The sequence below is a fragment of the Ictidomys tridecemlineatus genome, chromosome 6, assembly GCF_052094955.1.
Source record: "Ictidomys tridecemlineatus isolate mIctTri1 chromosome 6, mIctTri1.hap1, whole genome shotgun sequence".
In the NCBI taxonomy this organism is placed as follows: domain Eukaryota; kingdom Metazoa; phylum Chordata; class Mammalia; order Rodentia; family Sciuridae; genus Ictidomys; species Ictidomys tridecemlineatus.
The window spans coordinates 163,446,449-163,468,357 of NC_135482.1; the positions used below are offsets into that span (position 1 = coordinate 163,446,449).

The 21,909-nt window shown below is 33.6% G+C and overlaps 1 long non-coding RNA gene across 7 annotated transcripts in view; it reads left to right on the top strand.

The window, feature by feature from the left end:
- LOC110598648 (uncharacterized) overlaps window positions 1-20,935 on the top strand; it is a 36,021-nt gene extending 15,086 nt beyond the window's left edge. For 3 of the 7 annotated variants that reach the window (XR_013423388.1, XR_013423387.1, XR_013423391.1), the window contains 3 exons: window positions 582-1,961; window positions 3,291-3,386; window positions 8,412-20,935. This is a non-coding gene — a long non-coding RNA (uncharacterized LOC110598648). Of the gene's footprint in view, window positions 1-581; window positions 1,962-3,290; window positions 3,387-7,747 lie in introns of all 7 variants that reach the window. The other 4 variants (XR_002484531.3, XR_013423390.1, XR_013423392.1 and 1 more) reach the window with 3 other exon arrangements.
- The last annotated feature ends 974 nt before the right edge of the window (window positions 20,936-21,909 follow it).

Below are 21,909 nucleotides of genomic sequence, written 5' to 3' on the forward strand. Positions count from 1 at the left end.
CAGTGTCTTGCTAAGTTGCTGAGGCTGATCTGGAACTTGTTATCCTCCTGCCTCAGCCTCCCAAATTCCTGGGGTTACAGGCGTGCACTACCTTACCCAGCAACCCTTTGTTATTAAACTTTGTCAGTTTGTTATTTGTGTGTGTGTGTGTGTGTGTGTGTGTGTGTGTGTGTGTGTGTGTATTTCCTATCAGTAAATATTCAGTTATGGGCTGGGGTTGTGGCTCAGTTTGCCTAGCATGTGGGAGGCACTGGTTTTGATTCTCAGCAACACATAAATAAATGAGTAAAAATAAAGGTTCATCAACATCTAAAAAAATATTAAAATTTTATAAAAATAAGTAAATATTCTGTTATATACTTTAATGGCTGAATAAGTATTGTTATAGGATATAAGGATATACCATAATTTCAGCCTTTCAACCAAGTTTTCTCTCCTGTAAAAGAACAGTTTCATAGGTAAATGCTTGTCTAATTTGTTTAGGATATCCTAGAAATTTTCTGGTAGGATCTTCATGAAAAGTCTCTTTTAGAACTATTTCTAACAGGCTTCTTTATGGGTGTTCTTTTTCAAAAACACAGGTAGTATTCTGACAAATGCAGGCTGTCAGCTACAGAAGTGAGAACTGGTAAGTAAAGGTTCTTCTTCACAGGGACCTTCTTTAATTTGTTTAAAAACCTTGGAATCAAGCATTCTTTTCAAGAGCACAATAAGAGATGATTCATGAGCTGAATAACAGGATATAGTGGTCAACATATATGTATATTGAAATTAAAAATTTCTCGGGATAAATCTTCATTTGTTGATAACATTCGATTTTAGTAGAAGGTTTTTCCCCTACTTTTAAAACTGTGGTAAAATACTCATAACAAAATCTATCATCTTAACCATTTTTAAAGGTACAATTCAGTGATATTAAATACATTCATAATGTTGTATAATCATCACCAGCATCCATCTCCATCTAGAAAATGTTTTTTTAATATTTATTTTTTGTAGTTGTAATTGGATACAATAACTTTATTTTATTTATTTATATGTGGTGCAGAGGATCAAATCCAGGGCCTTGCATGTGTGAGGTGAGCACTCTACCGCTGAGCCATAACCCCGGCCCCTAAAATAGGTTTTAACATACCATCAAGGTCACTTTGCCTCAAACTTTTTCACACAAGTATAGTTAACAGTATAGAGAGTGAACAATTGCCTTAATATAGTCTTGTCCTAAGCTATAATTTTCTTTAGTTTCAAGTTCTATCTTAAATTTAATATAAACATTGCATTTTAAATCACAGTATTCCTATATTTAGTATGAATATAATGACTATGCATTTTTTTAAAGTCTTGGAGTAAAGTTGATATCTATGAAAAGGCTCCATATTTATTCACTGGCTTTTAATCCTCAGTCACACTAGAGTTGGACTTTCAGAGACAAGGTTCTAGACTATTTTGTGGTTCTGTAGCATGTTCTTTTTCAGTTTTCTTTTACAGTTTAGCCAAGGTTATTGATAGTTGTGCATGGCAGGGAAAAAACTAATTGATGTTCACCCCCTTTGAACATAAGATTTCCACAGAAACTGAAAATTCACCAAGTGAATATTCAAAAGTATTTTATATAATCTCACACTTCATCAATATCAATGCCATGAGAGTTTAAGTGTATAAATAAAGTGAGTTGTTTAATATTGGCTAGGACTATCACCCACCTTTTCAAAGAGTATCAGTTTTTCAACTATCCATGCATTATGGCTACTGAGATTTGGAGACCCTCTCAGGTATAATAATTCTATTCTCATGGCTAGCCACCACTTAAGGAGATTGGAGACTACATTCATGAATAGTGGCAAAACTGGAACTAAAATTTGAGTTTCTTAACTCCCAGTTGAAGATCTTACACCAAAAGGAAATGAAAAGACATAATGTACTTCTTCCTGGTTCCACAAACCACTTCACACCATCCTAAGGTCAGTTTATTTTTCTTTGCCTCCCTCTCTCTCGCCTTCCTTTCAGCACCCTAGTTCTAACCATTAGCACGTTAAGAATATTTTAATATACTTAAAAACCCGGTGAGAGGGTAGATCTCTTGTTACATATTCTTACTACAGTAAAAAAATAAATAAATAAACAAATAGAGCATTTGGGAACTCCCCAAGAAACAGTGTAGAACATTAGAATTTTGTCTCTTATACTTAGCACACAGGCACAGAGCTCAGAAGAGCATAATTTTAGAAAGAAAAAGATAGGAGACATGATAGAGGCTGCTGGCAAAATGAGAAGGCCTAGAATGAAAAATAGGCAAATATGTACTTTTTAACCTAAATGAAGAATTCATTGGTAGAAGAAAGAATAAGATCACAAAATATGCAGAAATTTCTGATTTCTAATTCTTGAGGATATCTATCTAGTAGTATTCTGAAATATTAAACAAATTAAAGAGTTTTATTTTTAAAACAGCTGAAACTCATGGGACTAGGCATAGAGTCACCCTATTTTATTCTGTGAGGTAAATTTTTAATTCTAATTACTATGCACAACTAAGATTATTACTCTGTAATAATGTTAAAACAAATGTTTGGTAGAGTAAAAAGAAATTCACATGACTTTTGTATCATTTTGTATAGGACAGGGCCATTAAAAGCTAATATTTTAAAAGGTTCAAAAGCGGGGTGTGGTGGCTCACCCCTGTAATACCAATGGCTTGGGAGACTGAGACAGGAGGATTGCAAAATCAAAGCCAGCCTCAGCAAAAGCAAGGTGCTAAGCAATTCAGTGAGAACCTGTCTCTAAATAAATACAAAACAGGGCTGGGGAATGTGGCTCAGTGGTCCAGTGCCCCTGAGTTCAATTCCTGGTACCTACTCCCACACCCTCAAAAAAGAATTGCTCCTATTCAACAGTCTGGTTGTTGTACATAAAGAATTTACATGAATTAATTTAGCATTGGACTCTATCTGGGATAGAATTGTCCTTAATATTCAGTTGAAAAATCACAGAGCTCTAGAATTAAAGTGATAATAAGCAGATACAGGCCAAGTAATATCTATATTACTAGGAGCTAAGCAAGGATTATAAACAAGCTTATAAGTTTTTTTGAATTAAATAGTCTCATTAGGAATGTGTTTTTAAAATTGTGAATATTTCAACTGATTTATTTTAAACCACTTAAAATTGTGCAGGAGATAAGAAAATGGAAGATATCCAATTTAAATGTGTAGTTTAGTCAGATATCAGGGAATATTAAAACTTCTCCATATATTTTAACTTGGTGGAATTAACAGTTTTCTCTCTTCTAGATTACTTTGTGAAAGAACATGCCATTTTACAGATAAGAAAACTGAAGCTTAAACAAGTTGGGTTAAAATATGTCGAGGAATCCAGTATGTATTCAAGTATGTTCATCCCTAATATCTATGATTTTAACCACTGTCTTTAGAAGTAAATGCATTGGTATGTTATAGACTAATTCTTAATCAAAATTCACCTTCACACAAAAGGAATTTCTAGAATGCTCACTGTCCTCAATTCCTCTCCCTCCCACTCTTTTTCTTTCAGGATGTTTTGTAATTTTTAATGGAAATGAATGTTTCTTCTGAAATTATTATCTTCAATTTTTATTTTTTATTTTTATTTGGTACCAGGGACTGAAATCAGAGGCACTGGACCACTGAGCCACATCCCCAGTCCTATTTTGTATTTTTAGAGACAGGATCTCACTGAGTTGCTTAGCACCTTGCTTTTGCTAAGGCTAACTTTGAACTCAAGATCTTCCTGTCTCAGCCTCCCGAGCTGCCGGGATTACAGGCATGTGCTACCAAACCTGGCTGTTTATCTTCATTTTTTTTTTTTGTCATTAGAAAAAAAGATTAATATATTTCAAAAGTCACTGAGGAAGTCTTTTGCAGTTATAAATCCTAAGCTTAAAAGATTACCTAAAGTACTTTTCTTTGAACAATGAGCTATAAACTGAGCACTCCATAACAAATCCTAAGAGTAAGACCAAGAAACAAACTTCTCTGAGTAATATCACTGCATCCCAGAACAAAACCCAGAAATATTTGTGGGAACAAAGAATCTCCAACAACCAACACGGTAAAATTCTCAATCCCTCACATCCACTTAAAGCTGACCAGGCATGCAAGCCAGAAAATGACTCATAATGACAAGAATAATGAATGAACTGAAAGTGGACTTAAATGGACACAGATATTAGAACTAGTGGACAAGAGCATTAAACATTATTGTAATAGTATTCTATAGGTCTGAAAAACAAAGACAAGGAAGACATATTTTTAGAACTCAAGTTTCAATTCTAGGAATAAAAGCTATACTATCTGATGAAAAATTCACTAAATGGGATTCTTGGATAATTAGGTCAGAAAAAAATGATTAGTAATCTTGAAGACATAACCAAAGAAGCTATTCAAAATAAATAGAGAAAAAGAATTTTAAAAAATGATAAGAAAGTCATTTGGGATAGACTTATAGATTATAATTCCAGAGGTTTAGTATCTATATAATTAGAGTTACCAAAGGAGAGGAGAGTCAGAGGAGGAAGAGATATTTGAAAAAATAATCCAAAAATTTCAAATTTGTTGAAAACTATTAACCCACAGGATCCAAGCTCAACAACAAGAACAAAACTAAACCAAGGCAATATAATCAAATTGTTTAAAACCAGTTATACAGAGAAAATCTTGAAAGTAGCCAGAGAAAATATTTATGTTATAGAGAACCAAAAAGAAGGATGACAGATTTCTCATCAGAAACATTACAAGTGAAAAGACAGTGGAAATACTGAAAGAAAAAATTATTAACCCAGAATTCTATACTCAGTGAAATATCATTCAAAAACAAAGACAAAGTAAAATGTTTTCAGATATACAAAAACTCAGATATCTTTACTATCAGGCCATACCATGAGACATGCTATAGGAAGTCTATGAGAGAGAAGGAAAATGATACCACATGAAATTATACAGATCCACACAAAGGAATAAAGAGCACTGGAAATCACTGGGCAAATATAAGAATTTCTACTAAAATTAATTAGAATTAATTCTTTAAGGTAATCAACAATCTAAACAAAATGATAACAATGTATTATTGAATTTATAACACACAAGTATAAAATATATGACAATAGTTGAAAGGCAAGAAGGGGAGAAGTGGAAGAATGAGGTTATAAGGTTCTTTTGGCGTATGTGATGTGGTGTATTATCATTTGATGGTAGACTTTGGTAAGTTAAAACTGTATTCAGTAAACCCTGTAGCACCCAGTAGAAAAACAAAATGGTTATAGCTAACAAGCCAACAAAGGAGGTAAAACAGAAACATAAAAAATTACTCACTCTAATGAAGGCAGAAAGAGAGGGAAAGGGACAAAGAACAGATGAAACAAAAATAAAATAGCAAGAAGACAAATTTAAATCTAGTCATATCAATAATGACATTAAATATAAATAAACATCCATTTAAAAGGCAAATACTAGACTAGGGGTATTGCTAAGTGAGATTCCAAGTTCAACCCCTAACATTACATACAAAACAAAACAAAATTAAAAAGTTTAAAAGGCAAAGACTGTCAGATTATATTAAAAACTAGACCCAACTAGCTATTATCAATAAGAAACACATTGTGCATAGAAAGACACAAGAACAGTAAGGGTGAAAGGATAGAAAAAGATATACTTTACCGGTGCTAGCATTAGTTAAAAGTGAAAGGTACATCTATATTAACAAGAAATAAAGTACGTTTCAAAGCAAAGAGTATTTCCAGGGATAAAGATAATTTCTTATTAATAAAGTGGCAAGTTAATGGGGAAGATATAATAATCTTAAATATTCCTATCCCAAATAATATAGCTTTGAAATATATGAAGCAAAAATTGATAGAACTACAAGGAGAAACAAATTCTCAACTATAGTGAGAGGTTTGGATACCCTTCTTTTAATAATTACCAGAACAAGTAGAAACTTAGCAAGTTAAACTCTACACTATCAACCAATGTCACTTATTTGACTTTTCTAGAATACTCCATTAACAATAGAATACACATTCTCTTCAAAGTATATATGTGAAACATACCTATATAGACTATATATATATATAAAATCAATCAACTGGCCTGTTTTTGTATAGTCTATGAACTAAGAATGTTTTTCACATTTTAAAAAATTCTTTAAAAAAGAAAATATGTGAAAAATATTACATATGGCTCACAAAGCTTAAATTTACCTTTATAGAAAACTGAAGCTTTACAGAAAGCTTGTAAACCTTTTTTCTAAGCCATAAAATATGTGTTAATAAACTTTAAATAATTCAAGTCATGCAAAGGATGTTCTTGGACCACAATGGAATTAAATGAGAAATCAATAACTGACAGCTATCTGGAAAATCCACAAATGTTTGAGGAGAAAATAACATGCTTCTAAATAACTTGTTGATTAAAAAAGGAACCTATGGTGAAGTTAGAAAGCATTTTGAATTGAATGAAAATAAAAACAAGCCATATCAGATTTTATGGCATTCTAAGGCAATACCCTGTAGGGAGGAAATTTAGAAATAAAATTCCTATATTATAAAATGATCTCAGTTTCTCCCCTAAGAAACTAGAAATGCAAAGTAAACCCAAAGAAGTGAAAGAAAGGAAGTAAGAAAGAAATAGAAAACAATAAATGGAAATCAGAAAATCAATTGAGAGTATCAGTGAAACCAAAACCTGGTTCTTTGGAATCCGTAAAACTGATAAACCTTTAGTCAAGCCTGATTAGAAGTTTTGGCAGTGAAATCAGGAAGAAAATAAGATAAAACAACTCAGATTGGAAAGGATCAAATAAAGCTGATGAAATCTCCAAGAATTTCCTCAGCCTCTCTATAATTCCCCCTCTGCTCACCTCTCTCTCCTGGATACTACTGGTCTGCTTTCTGTTGCTATAGATTAGTTTACTTCTGGCAACAAGGAGGTTGGGCAACCTGTACATAAAGCAGGGGGGGCAGATTTAAAGGGGGGGGTCTTAATGGGAGACTCACACTTTTTAATTTTTTTTGTTTGTAACTTCGATTTATTTCTCTATCATTTCCTTTCCCTCCACCATTTAAGTATTCTAATGTTATTTCATAGATTTCATAAGTTATTTCATAGATTTTCCCAATGACCTAAAATGTTAGGTTGCTAAAGAAAACAGATCAGTTTGCACTTTCTAGAATTTTATGTACATAGAATCAAGTGGTATGTATGCAATTCTTTGGTCAGAAATTAATATAGTGTAATCAAAGTATATGTATAGCAATTTGATTTTTCATTCCATTCCATTCCCTTCATTTGACCCTAGAGTTTCAATCTATATCTATTTTATAACTTTCATATATATATGTATCAACCGACCAGAGAGCTTATTAAGAAAGCTTGAATTTTCTACCTTCTAGTGATGTTCCACTTAGAGTTGACATTAAGCCCACCCCCTTTAAGATACTTTTTCCTTCAATTTATTTTCTTTCTGGTCAATTGGGATATTTTATTGGAAACTAAGAAAATCTCTAGTTTCTTCTTCATGTAGAAGAAGCAGAGACTATCCTGGATTTTTGTAGTACTTAAGTTATTCCCTAATTGTCTCATGAAGAAATCAATGTAGTAGAATCACTGAAGTGTCAGAATAAAATTGTTTAAAGTGTAACCATGTTTTCTATAATAGATTTTCATATAGTTTAATTAATAGTCATTCACTCCCTGGCTTCTTTCTCCATCCACAGTGTCTTCTGGCAACAAGGAAGTTGAACAACCTATACATAAAAGCAGTTGCTAGTGATGCCAAATTAACAGCAATTTCTCCATCATTTCCTCTCCCTACCATTTAAGTATATTAATATTTAGGTTATTTCATAGAGTTTTCCTAATGCCCTAAAGTGTTAGATTGCTAAAGAAAATTGATCAGGTAATACTGCTGTATATCCTCATGGATACACACACACACACACACACACACACACACACACACACACACACACACACGCACACCCCTCCAGGTATACAAAATCAGACATTAACATGAAAACTTGAGGGAAGAAAATCACCCAAACCATAGAATTTCTGGTTTTACTAACATTTATGTAGCATGGTTCCCATTTAGGATTTTCAGAATTGAGTGAGGACAATCTGAGGATCTATTTTTTTGTTAACCACTTCAGAGATTGTGTGAGGTAGTGGTGATGGGAAACACCCAAGCAAATAATGACTGCTAGATAAGACATCAGAGTCAATGTCCATCACTTCTTGTCCATATAGATAAACTTCATTTCCTAGCCTCTCTTTCAGTTAAGTGTGGGCATGTGACTAAATTATAGTCGATGGAATGAGAATAGAAGTGATACCCACTACTGTGAAGCTCTTTCATAAGAAAATCTCTCCTTCTAACAGACTGAAACAGAGAAGACCTCCAAGGAAAACTTGGAAGTTGGGTACTAAAGGATGAAGTTCAGAAAGATCTTGGAAACTAGGTACTGAACTATTTATTTACTTCAGCAAGAAACAAATTTGAGTCATTTTTCAGAATTGATCTATTCGCAGTTAGCTTCCCTAATTAATTGCATATGTACAGCATATGCAATGTCCCTATGATGACAACTTCAATGGGCACCATTTCCATTTTAATGGATGTAAGGGGCATGCTAGAAGCCTTGGGTTCAATTCCCAGCCACTCAAAATCAAGCATACAAAAACTAATACATTGTAAAGTTATGTAAATGAATTTCTTGAAGCACAGTTGAAAGGCTACAGGTAAGTATACATAGGGATATATTTAAATATTTTCACAGAAGTGGTGCAACACTCGGACTTGGCCAAATTGATTTTAACTTTTTCATGGGTTTCATTGTGGATAAGCACCAATTTGTTTGAAGGCACACATCCATATTGTTTCTGTGGTAAAGAGAAAGGTGATGGAATGGATGATCCATTAAGACTTGTAAGGGGAAAATGTATACTTAGGATCCAAATTAGGTCTCCCAGGATTTTTACAACAGTGATCGTTGCATATTCTTCTGATAACCTATAGGATATTAGGAGTTTCCTTTCCCAAAAAGAAAACACTTGCTGCTCTGAGTAGTAGAGATGTCTTTCTAAACTTATCTGGGCGTAATTTTCCTCATCTATAAAATGAGAGTTGGATTATTATGACCTCAATGTTTCCTTACTTCACTAATATTCTGCCATCTATGTAATGTCCAGAGCTGTTGGGAGAAACAGCATGAGTGTTCCTTCCGAATTCAAATTGATGTAATAATAGTAACTTGAACATCTTTAACTCTTAGCAATTCACATTGGTAAATAGGCACAACAGAGTTCCTACCCTTCTTTCAAACAAAATTTATTAAATTGAAAAGATTTTTCCAAGGAATCTCCATACTGCTTTCCATATTGGCTGCACCAATTTGCAGTCCCACCAGCAATGTATGAGTGTACCTTTTCCCCCACATCCTCGCCAACACTTACTATTGTTTGTCTTCATGATATCTGCCATTCTGACTAGAGTAAGATGATATCTTTTAAAAGATATATATTTATTTTTTAGTTTTAGGTGGATACATCTCCATTTTATTTTTATGTGGTGTTGAGGATCGAACCCAGCGCCCTGCACATGCCAGGCGTGCGCACTACCGCTTGAGCCACATTCCCAGCCCAAGATGATATCTTAACAGTTTTGATTTGCACTTCTCTAATTGCTAGAGATGCTGAGCATTTTTTCATATAATTGAATTCATATTTTTTCATATAATTGATTGATTGTATATCTTCTTCTGAGAAGTGTCTGTTCAGGTCCTTGGCCCATTTGTTGATTAGGTTATTATTATTATTATTATTTTTGGTGCTTAGCTTTTTGAGTTCTTTATATACCCTAGAGATTAGTGCTTTATCTGATGTGTGAAGGGTACAAATTTGCTCCCAGGATGTAGGCTCTTGTTCACCTCACAGATTGTTTCTTTTGCTGAGACGAAACTTTTTAGTTTGATTCCATTTGGAACCACCATTTGACCCAGCTATCCCTCTTCTCGGACTATATCCAAAGGACTTAAAAACAGCATAATACAGGGGCACATCCACATCAATGTTTATAGCAGCACAATTCATAATAGCTAAACTGTGGAGCCAACCTAGATGCCCTTCAGTGGATGAATGGATTAAAAAAAAATGTAGCATAGATACACAATGGAATTTTACTCAGCAATAAAAGATAATAAAATCGGGCTGGGGATGCGGCTCAAGTGGTAGCGCGCTCGCCTGGCATTCGTGCGGCCTGGGTTCGATCCTCAGCACCACATACAAACAAAGATGTTGTGTCCGCTGAAAACTAAAAAAAATAAATATTAAAATTCTCTCTCTCTCTCTCTCTCTTTAAAAAAAAGACTTTAGGTCTTACTTTAAAAAAAAAAAGATAATAAAATCATTACATTTGTAGGTAAATGGATGGCGTTAGAGAAGATAATGCTAAGTGAAGTTAGCCAATCCCCCAAAAGCAAATGCCTAATGTTTTCTCTGATATAAGGAGGCTGTCTCACAGTGGGGTAGGGAGTGGGGAGCATGGGAGGAATAGATGAATTCTAGATAGGGAAGAGGGGTGGGAGGGGAAGGGAGGGGGCAGGGGATTAGCAAGGATAGTGGAATGTGACAGACATCATTATCCAAAGTACATGTATGAAGACACGAATTGGGTGTCAACATACTTTATATACAGAGATATGAAAAATTGTGGTATGTATGTGTAATGAGAATTGTAATGCATTCTACTGTCATTTTTTAAAATCAATTAAAAAAAATTTAAAAAGATTTTTAACCCAGGATTTTTTAGAGTAATTTCAAAAGCACTGTTCCACCTCTCTAATTTCTATACTTCACTCAGTGTATGGGGAAGGATCAAAACTAATGCAGAATGTGGTAATTATTGAAATATTGAATGTAGCATACATATTACAAAAAAGTCAAAGCTTTAAAAATTAGAGGGCAGATTATATAATTTTCACTGAATTTACCAGTTAAAACTTTTAGTATTTTCTCTCTCCTTCTCCCTCCTCCCTTTTTTCATCCTTTTTATTCCCACTTCCATGTTTGACAAAAATCACATTTTTATTTGTGATTTTATAATATAGCCAGTAGAAATGATTCTTTGCCTATTTGTTTGATGGTGGAATTTTAGTCTCATGAATTTCATCTTTTTTTGAAAGCTAAAATCTGCATTTTTTCCAGATTTTATGCAGGCATAGAATTGGCTTTATCTCACATTCTTTTGCTGAAGGAGAGCTGCAGAAATATGGACCTCATTCAGGGATGACACTATTTTAGAAAGGAAAAAGGATAGGTTCTATAACATTGTCCATAGTGAGGTTTTTATGCTGAGAAAAAGTCACGTATGGGCTGGAATAGATGAGAAGAAGGAATCACACAATACCCTTTTTTGTTCCACAAAAGAAACATGACAGAAAAAGAGAACCAATAACAATATTTTGACTACTAGTAGACAAGTATAGATTCTAAAATATCCTTATATAATTGCAGAAATTGAGGAACAATCTAACTATTTTAAATGAGGGAAAGGATAAATTTTGATATATATTTATGTTGGAATGTTATACAGATGTTAAAAACATGTTTTCGAAAATATTCAGTAACAAGAGAAAACAGTCATTATAAGCTAAATATGAAAAAATAATATAAAAGCATATAAATAATATTTTGGTCAATAGTGGACCCTGTATGTGATGGTGGTCCCATAAGATTATATTGCCTAGGGACTTCATATCCCCATCTTTAAAGTGATTCATGATTGTGTGGATTTGGTGTTTAGTATTTAGTTTAAATGCAATAAAGAAACATGAATTAACATTGGTTTTTCTCTGGCTATGGGATACTACAAGGTGACAGTACTTTTCTGTGGTTTCCAATATTTTTCTTTTTAACACAGTCTGTTTACAATTTCAAAAACATTACTTTTAAAGAAGTTAACACCGTTCATGTAAAAAATGTGCATACCTACATATATATTATTTCAGAATATCAAAAAATATATATTGGGCTGGGGATATGGCTCAAGCGGTAGCGCGCTTGCCTGGCATGCATGCGGCCCGGGTTCGATCCTCATCACCACATACCAACAAAGATGTTGTGTCCACTGAGAACTAAAAAATAAATATTAAAAAAATTCTCTCTCTCTCTCTCTCTCTCTCTCTCTCTCTAAAATATATAAAATTTCAGTATATCAAAACTAGACCCAAAATAACGGGTTTGACAGTTTTCAGAATGACACTGAAACAGAATACTTTCCTTGACCCTAACTTTATTCTAAGGTCTTCAGGGAAGTGAAAGAGCTGGTGAAAGGCACATCATTTCAAGAGTTTCTGAAGTGCATGCATTGTATGAAAAAGCATAGACACTTCCTTTGATTTTGACATCTTGAATTTCAATACAACCTGTAATTTTGCACATGCTAAATGAATGCATTAGTGTTTTCAAGCTACAAAATGGTGGTTATTCAAAACTTATTAAATATTCTTCAAAGATTGAACAAATTAAGACAGCTGAATACATATTCAAAACATCTGTACATGCATATATATATGTATGTATGTATACATATGTATTTTAAATTAAAGCAAAAGATTCAAAAGAATAATTAATGTTCTGAGTAAAGCTAAGAAATAGAGGCTATTCATACTTTTTGTTTCAAATTTACTGCAGTGCTAATTTCCTGCATTTTTCTGGATGTTTAATTATGTTTAATTTCTCTAGGAGACTAGTGAAGAGACCTAAACTCAAGATTAAAAGACTAGTTCATATTCTACCTATTTCTTACAACAAAATGTTCTAAATGTCAAGTAGAAAGAATTTTGCAGCTAAAACAAAGTTTGAAAGAGAGAAAAGTAACCAGCAGCACAGTGAGTTTTGAACACAGACTTGGGGGATGAGGCAGATGCAGGTTCAAATTCTTAAACTAGGAGTGGGGAAAAAATAGCACAAGGAAGGATGGAAGCTGGAAAGAATAAGATTGATCAGTAGTGTACCTGTTTGTCAAGAATAAAGGATGTAGACAGATACATGCTAGAACTAGAGAGTGAATTTTAAAGCTTAAAGGGCCTTTAGAGATAATTTAGTCACAGTCCATCATTTTGTAAAGGAAACTGACACCTGGAAAGTTAAATGTCTCACCTGAGGTCTCGCTTCCAACATTGACACTTGTGTTACCCAGGTTCCCTCCACTCCCTTTCCTTCCTTCCTCCATCCCTCCCTCCCTTCCTTCCTTCCAAGAATCAAACCGAGGGCCTTATCCAAGTTGTGCAGGCACTACCACTGAGCGACATCCCCACCCTCCTAGGTTTCTTTACTCCCCAAACTGGACCCGTTTCACTTTGTGCTACAACATGCTACATCTGAGGTTGAGGCAGAACAGATTATAGAGAGAATGAAGATTAGACTAAAGAGTTTGAGTTTTGTCCTGCGTATGGCTTTTTTTTTTTTTTTGGCGGGTGGGGGGGGCAGGGTTAGTGGGAGAACCAGGCACAAAGGAATGATAATGATCAGAGTTATAAAAGATTTATAGAGGTCATTTGTATTTCCTAAAAATTCTGTATATTTAAATTTTGCTTACTTAGTATAACTTAAACAATTCTTAGGGGAGAACCCTCATTTAAATAATGCTTTTTAAGGGAACTAAATTATAATATATATAACTGTTTTATTGGTTTATTCATTTGCTTTTGTTAGTCTCTTGCATAAATTAGTGGTGTACACACGAGATCACGATAGTTGGATGGTGAAACTGTTGGGTGAGTATTTTGGGAAATAGGAAAAAAGAGATGATGATACCTTGTAAAATGGAAGCATTAAGTAGAAGTAATTTATGTCCTCAAATTAAGGATAAATTTTGAACCTGACCCCCCACTAAATTTTAAAGAGCAGATTTTTCCTTGAAGGTTTAAATATTAAAACATGGGGTGTGGAGGAGAAAGAAAGAAAAAAAAAAAAACCCAAACAACAAAACACTGAATCTAATATTAAATATTAATCTCAGCTTAAAAAGGTTGTCCCCATAAATTTTTCTAATATGTATGTATGTATGTGTGTGTATGTATATATATATATATGTGTGTGTGTGTGTGTGTGTGTGTGTATGTGTTTGTACACATACACATACATACATACATGGAGGTACCTAGGACTGAATACAGGGGCCTTGACCACCAAGACACATCCCCAGCCCTATTTTGGATTTTATTTAGAGACAGGATCTCTCTGAGTTGCTTAGTGCCTCGCTTTTGCTAAAGCTGGCTTTGAACTTGTGATCCTTCTGTCTCAGCCTCCCAAGCCTCTGGGATTTAAGGTGTGTGCCACTTCACCTGGCTCGTTATATTTTTTAATATAAAAATATATAGATGGGCTAGGAATATAGCTTAGTTGGTAGAGTGCTTGCCTTGCATGCACAAGGCCCTGGGTTTAATCCCCAGCACCACAAAAAAAAAAAAAAAAAGAGTATATAGAGAAATAAAAGAGAAATGATTTTTCATAGCACATTTTTTTTACTAGATGAAGAAACTTAAAAATATTTATATTTTTGCCTTATTATCCTAATTTAGGAAATAATCTAAAATGCTTAAACAGGTTTATGCATACAAAAGCTTTCAGCAACATTATTTATAAGGAAAGTAAGTACTATTTTCTTAAATGGAAACATTATACAGCCATTGAAAATAGTTTTGTGTAGTGTTTTGTGTAGTTTTGTGTATGTAAAAAAGGAAGTGTACACAATTGAACAGTTTAAATGTCATCAGCTTAAAAACTGCATGGAAATATGTCAGCTGTCAATAGCTGCCTCTAAATAAAGGAACTGCTGATTATTTTTTTCCTGCTTTTTGTTTGTTGTTTGTTTTTGTAGTTGTAGATAGACAGCATGCATTTATTTATTTTGTTTATTTTTTTTATGAAGTCCTAAGGATTGAACCCAATGCCTCACATATGTTAGGCATGTGCTCTGCCACTGAGCTACAGCACCAGCCCTCCTGCTGTTCTTTAAAAATACTTATTCTTTAACGTATTTTCAAGTTTCTTCCTTTACCATTTACTACTTTTATAATCAGAAAAAGAAATACATTATTTGTCATACATGCTTATGTCCCAGTGATATGTTTTCAGCCTTATCATGACTATAAATACATATGTGTGTGTGTGTGTGTGTGTGTGTGTGTACAAACATTGTTGAATAAGGAAGAAGTTTGGTATTCTTGAAATCCACATAATGGAATTTCAAGGAAAAAAACACCAATATATATCTTGTAACTTACACAATAATAATTATAATTGTTTATTTACTAAGTATTTTAACATAGCATTTGCATATTAGTTGATGGTGAGGAGATGATTAGAAAAAGGAATACCTTAATTAATTTACCAAGTTCCTTGAAACTGTCAATTAGCAACTAACTCTTTCACAGAAGAGTTTAATGAAAGAGTGTATCAAAAGCTTTCCCTATAAGGAGAAATATTGGGGAATGATATTGGCCAAATTACATTGTTATAATGTATGTATGCACGAATATGTAACAATGAGTCACACAATATGGTACAACTATAATGCAACAATAAAGAAATGGGAAAAAAATGGTGTCTTCTTAGTTTGTGTGGTGTACTTTTCCAAAAAAAAAATTTACTTCAAAAAGAACAGTCTCTTAATTGCAAATTTTTGATAAACACAAAGGATGAATTTTTGTTTTTGTTTCTTTTTGATAAGATTCTGTGATCTGACATCACCAATAAAAAAAAGTTTCATGTAGAAATAACTGTTAATGATCTTACCTTGTAGTGCTTTTACAAGTTTTAGAGATGTATTGGAAAGTACCTAGCATAGTGTCTGGCTCATGGACACTCATTAAATGATAACTATTATAATAATGTCTAACATTACTATGCCTTCTTACCTGTTATAGTCCTACTATTTTCCATACTATGCTTTTGTAATGCCAAAACTAGAGCTCTACAAGCTACATTGCCAGTTTGCCAGCTGAATTCTTGTTTTGTTCTGCCAATAAAGAGTAATAGGGGAAGACAAAGTAAAGGACAGGGGAGGGAAAAAGAACTTGCCTTTTCTTTGTTGACCTTCTGTACTTGACAGCATTGCCCCAGATATAGATCTCACAGTGTGGTAATTAGCTACAAATTTCAACTACTTTCCACTCCTCTAGAGCCAGTCCCAACATAGCCTCTCAAAAGTAACAGCAACAAATAGGCAGTACCTCTTCCTCTGGGGTTGGGGTTCCTCCTCTATTTTCTACTAAAATGTCAGCTTTATAAAGGAAGAGATGTGATCATATTTACCATAGTGTCTGCCATATACAGTAGTTAATAAATTACAGCAAACAAATGAATTTAATAAATTCTAGAAATTAATAAACTGCAGTAAATGCAGAAGAAAACACATCAAAATAACTGCAAAGAACATATATGGAAGTGACAAGATGACACAATATAGGCTGACTCATCTCCCTGAGTATATAATGAAAAAAATGAATCACAAAAAGCACTTAAAAATGTAATAGTAGAGAACTTCCACAAATAATGAAAGAACTCAATCTGTGGAATAAAGTGTTCAGAGAAAAATTTTCAATATTGAGGCATATCCTGGTTAAACTATTAATCATAAAGAATAAGGAAAAACTTTTCAGACCCCCAAGCAGAAAAAGAAATCACTTACGAGACAGGAAATCATGCTGGCTTACACTTCTAAGCAATAGTTAAAGCTAGAAAATAAAACAAAATATCTGTGTAGGGTTGTTGTTGTTGTTGTTTTGTTTTTTTGGTATCAGGGATTGAGTCCATGGGTGCTTAACCACTGAGCTACATACCCAGGCTGGCTTTGAACTTGCAAGCCTCCTGAGCTGCTGGAATTAAAGGCATGTTGCCACGGTGCCCAGTTAGCTATCTGTGCAGTTTTAAGGTAAAGCCAGCATAACCCTAAACTATTACATCTAAATCTGTGCCATTCAAGAATTAATGAAAAAAGCAAATATAGCATCTGTGAGTCCACTCTGGGGGGAAAAACTACTTAGTGAAGAGCAGATGAAATAATGAGTCAATAAGTAGGATATACAGAAGTACGACATATTGTGGGCACTGGATTTTTAAATGTAGATCAAGACCAAATAACCAATGAAATAAAGATTACAGAAATAAAAAGTAAAATTGTATAAAGCTAATGACATAATAAAAGTATTTTCATAGCAGAGTCTGTTGGCATTTCCAAATTTGAAACATACAGATAGTAGTCTCCAAAGTCGTAACTTTTTTATATTTATTTTTCAGTTGCAGTTGGACACAATATCTTTATTTATTTTTATGTGGTGCTGAGGATCAAACCCAGGGCCTCGCACATGCACAACCCCCAGCCCTCCAAAGTATCAATTTTACTTTTTAAAATTTTTGTTATTTTATGGAGTAAGACCACTTATGGCAGAGAAATTTTCCTAAAAGTTCAGCAGTTCCTTCAACCAAATTCCATGATTTTTTTTTGCTCATATATTCATGTAAATAACTTTATTATCTCAAGGACTTATTTTTTATCTTTCTTTGATGTGTAACCTCAGGCCTTGCCCAGATGTTGAAAAAATACACATTGACTTTGGCAATATTTCTTTCTTTTTGGGGGGGTGGGGGTAGGGCGGGTACTGCCAATTAAACCCAGAGGTACTTTGCCATATCCCCAGCCCCCACCTTTTAACTTTAAAAATATAATTTTTGTAGTTGTATATGGACAGAATTCTTTTGTATATGGACATTTATTTTTACGTGGTGCTAAGGATCAAATCCAGTGCCTCACACATGCTAGCAAAATGAGCTACAGCCCAAGCCCCCCAGCCCTTTTTTTAAAAATTTATTTTTTAATGGTTCTTTTTAGTTATACATGACAGTAGAATCCATTTTGACATAATTAAACAAACAAGGAATATATCTTGTTCTAATTCAGACCCCAACACCTCTTTTCCTCTATTGATCTTTCTGACATTTACCCATAGATTTCTCTTTAAATTAATTTCTTGTGTATGTACATGAAGGTAAGATTCACTGTGGTATATTCATGTATGTACATAGGGAAGTTATATCAGATTCATTCCACTGTTTTTCTTTTCCTTTTCCCATCCCCCATCCCTTCCCTTCATTTCCCTTTGTCTAATCCACTGAACTTGTATTCTCCAGTCAGCCCCCCTATAATAAACTGATTTTAAATACTTTGGATAACTGGGTAAAATGATTGTTCCAGTATTGAGGAATCTCCATACTGTTTTCTAGAGTGGTTGCACCAATTTGCAGTCCCACCAACAATATATATGTAACGTTTTCCCTACAGTGTTATCAACATTAATTGTTACTTGTATTCTTGAACATTTCTATTCTATGATATATAAATGCTAACACACAGTAGGGGGAGTGGGAGGAAAGAATATAAGTTCATTGGATTAGACAAAGGGAAAGGAAGGGATGGGGGAATGGGAATAAGAAAGTAGAATGAATCAAACACAACTTTCATATGTTCATATATAAACACATAACCAGCAAAACTCTATATATCATGTACAATCACAAGAATAGGATCCTAATTAGAAGAAGTTATACTCCATGTATGTATAATATGCCAAAATATACTCTTCTTTCAAGAAGATCTAAAAAGATGAATAAATTTAATACAAAAAGAAAAACAAAAACTAATTGCCATTCTAAATGGAACAAGATGAAATCTCAGTATAGGTGTTTTGTTGTTTTTTTTTGTTGTTGTTGTTTGTGGTGCTGGGGATTGAATCCAGAGCCTTATGCATGTGAGGCAAGCACTCTACCAACTGAGCTATATCCCCAGCCCTCAGTGTAGTTTTAATTTGCATTTCTCAAATTGCTAGAGATATTGTACATTTTTTCATACATTTGAAAAGTGTCTGTTCAGTTCCTTTGCCCATTTATTGAGTTATTTGTTTTTTAGGTGTTACATTTTTGATTTCTTTGTATATTCTAGATATTAACACCCTCTCTGAGGTGCAGATGCTCAGCACTTTTTTTATTTTGAAACTGGTCTTGAGCTTGGGATCCTTCTGCCTCAGCCTCCCGAGTTGCCAGAATTATAGGCATGTGTGCCACTGTGCCTGGCTGGCAATATTTCTTTTAAAAATAAATTGCAATTTGAATTCATAGGAAGATAAAGAAAAATAACATAAGGATCTGAATTATTTTACTTATAATAACTACGACTTTATTTAGTTCTTAATGTGTTAGCAGTCAGAACACTTTTACTATTAGCAATACCATATTTTATTTTTCAATGTGCCTGTTTCACAATAGCACTTTCCAAAAATACTACTAAATGCTTGGTTTATAAGGTTAAAAAAAACTTACTGGATAATTACTTTGAAATAATTTCCTTATCCCTGCCTTCATTTGACCTTTCTAGAGACGGACTAGCTCACTTCCAATTTTCTTTTATGTTATCATTAGTGTAAAGTCATTCTATAGATACAGCAATGAGCATTTTAGCATATGGAAAATAGCATCTTTAAAACTATATGGCAGAGTTTGTTTAGGGTTGGTCCTCCTTCAGGACTCCATTACGTAATTTAAAAGTGTTTACTTAGGCTCCTTTGGGCTGCCTCCATGGTAGCTATGAAGTCACAGAAAAGAACAGTTTGGAGCCTGATAACACAGTCTGTTAATTTAATGTGAAGCTGTTTCAATATTTTAAAAAATCGTTGCTGTATAAGAAATTTTTAAAATAAATTATACTTTATTTTTTTTAAAAAAAGCTCCTCAAGATAATTAAATAATACTAAAATAATAAAGTGGTTTGTGTATTTGCTCATTATCTGGTTGTTCTTACTTAAAACTTGTATAGTATGAATTTATAATGTGATTCTGACTTATCATAAACATAAGTAATTATGTGAAATTACCAAAATGTATCAGCCTTTTGGAGAATATGAAGTATTGAAATGGAATAAGCACTATTTCTTTCTCTTTCTTAACACATCTTTCTAAAAGAACACAAAGACATATAAATTAATATTAGTATAGGGAGAATTTTAAAGCATATTAGGTTATGTTGGCATTGATTGAAATTGGAAATGAAGACATGAAATATATATAAATGTGAAAAAAGAACACTAGGTTATAAGATTACTTAACCTTAATTAGAGAAAAGTAGCATTTTCAGTTCCTTAGAGAAAGCTCTTGAGCCCTTTTACTAATCAAATAACTGCTGATTTTAAAGAAAAATCAGGCAGTATGCATTGTAAAAATGGGAGAAATATCATTTAATTTTTTTACTGTAATAATCAAGTGTTAAGTCATTTTCAAGAGAATCATGCAAATTGGAATACCTAAAATCTCAAATGTACTTTTAGAATTAATTTGATGAAAAAGTCAGTATCCTGATGTCTGAAAGCACATAATTCTTTTTTTTAGAAGTGTCACTTTTGTTTTATCAATTATTATACTTATTGAAATAATCTCTACAGCATTTTGCTTTTTAACTTTTAGAATTAGGGACATTATGCCATTGATGGCTTTCCAAATGATCCAGTGAGGTCCAAATATGAGGGCAATTCAAGGAGGGAAAACAAAATTTGTTTTGATTACTTCCAGGCTTGATTACTGCCACTGAAAAGGTCCTACCTAGCTTGAGGGAAGGAGGCATAAGTATACAGGAAGCCCACGTGGAGGCAATGAATGGTCACCAAGGAGAGGAAAGTGGAGAGAGATTATTAAAAACAAACTGCCTATTCAAATTGGCTCAGGAGTGCTCTTTGCTGGAATGTTTAAATATTTGGATTTTTAAAAAAAAAATTTTCCTAACATGAGAAAGAGGATATTTATTTGATTTCTTATGTTTAAACATTTTAAACATAATAAAAATGTTTATAAATTTATCGGAAGTTATTATGTGTGATTTTAAACATATTGCAAATTCTTTGACACTGCTCCTATTAAAAGGTAGATTCTGGATTCCCTTCCTTAGCATACATATGGTTTTAGTGATTGTTTTTTAACAAACAGAATACAAAAAATATGCTGCATGACTTCTAAAACTAGGTCATAAAAAGTGATACTGCTTCCACTGGGCTCTGTCTTGGGACCCTTGGAACACAGCCACTCTGTTGTGAGGAAGCCCAGACCACAGAGAGAGATCATGTGTAGGTGTTCTGGCTGATAGCTCAGTTAAGGTCCCAGCCATCAGTATTAATCACTAGACAAGCAAGCTAAACAGCCTTCAGATGATGCCAGCCCTCAGCCTTGGAGCTGCCCCAGCTGACACCAAGTAGATTAGAAACAAATTGTTCCTGCTGAGCTGAGTCCACATTGCATTTTCACAAGCAAAGTAATGTTGTTTTAAGCCACTAAGTTTGGGGTGGTGGTAGTTGTGTACTTGAGTCCTTGCTTCCAATAAATCTCTAGATCATGTTAGCTGGTACAGGTAGGGAGGAGATAGAGGAAGCAAAAGAAACCCCTTGTCCCTCTATTTTCCTTGTTTCCTTAGCCAGACTGCCATTTTAGCAGCTCTAATACTAACTGATAGAGAGTAAGTGCCACAGGGAACAAAAAACACTGTCACAGCAACCCAGTATATCCTAAATCTTTTCTTTGAAGGCTTAGAGCTGAGTAGGGGAAAGAAAAGTTTGATTTCCTCCATTTCTCCTTTTCTTCTTTCTAGGTATCTCTCTGTATTTCAAAGACAAGATTTAATCCTCTCCTGCCCTCATCTCGATTCTGAATTCAAAACTATGGAAAAGTAATTATACTTTCATTTTCACTGAAAGAGTGAAATTTTCAATATTACAAAGGAACCAAAGCAGTATTGTTTCCTTTACTTGTTAAGAACACCACTCTATTTTTAGTTGCCATC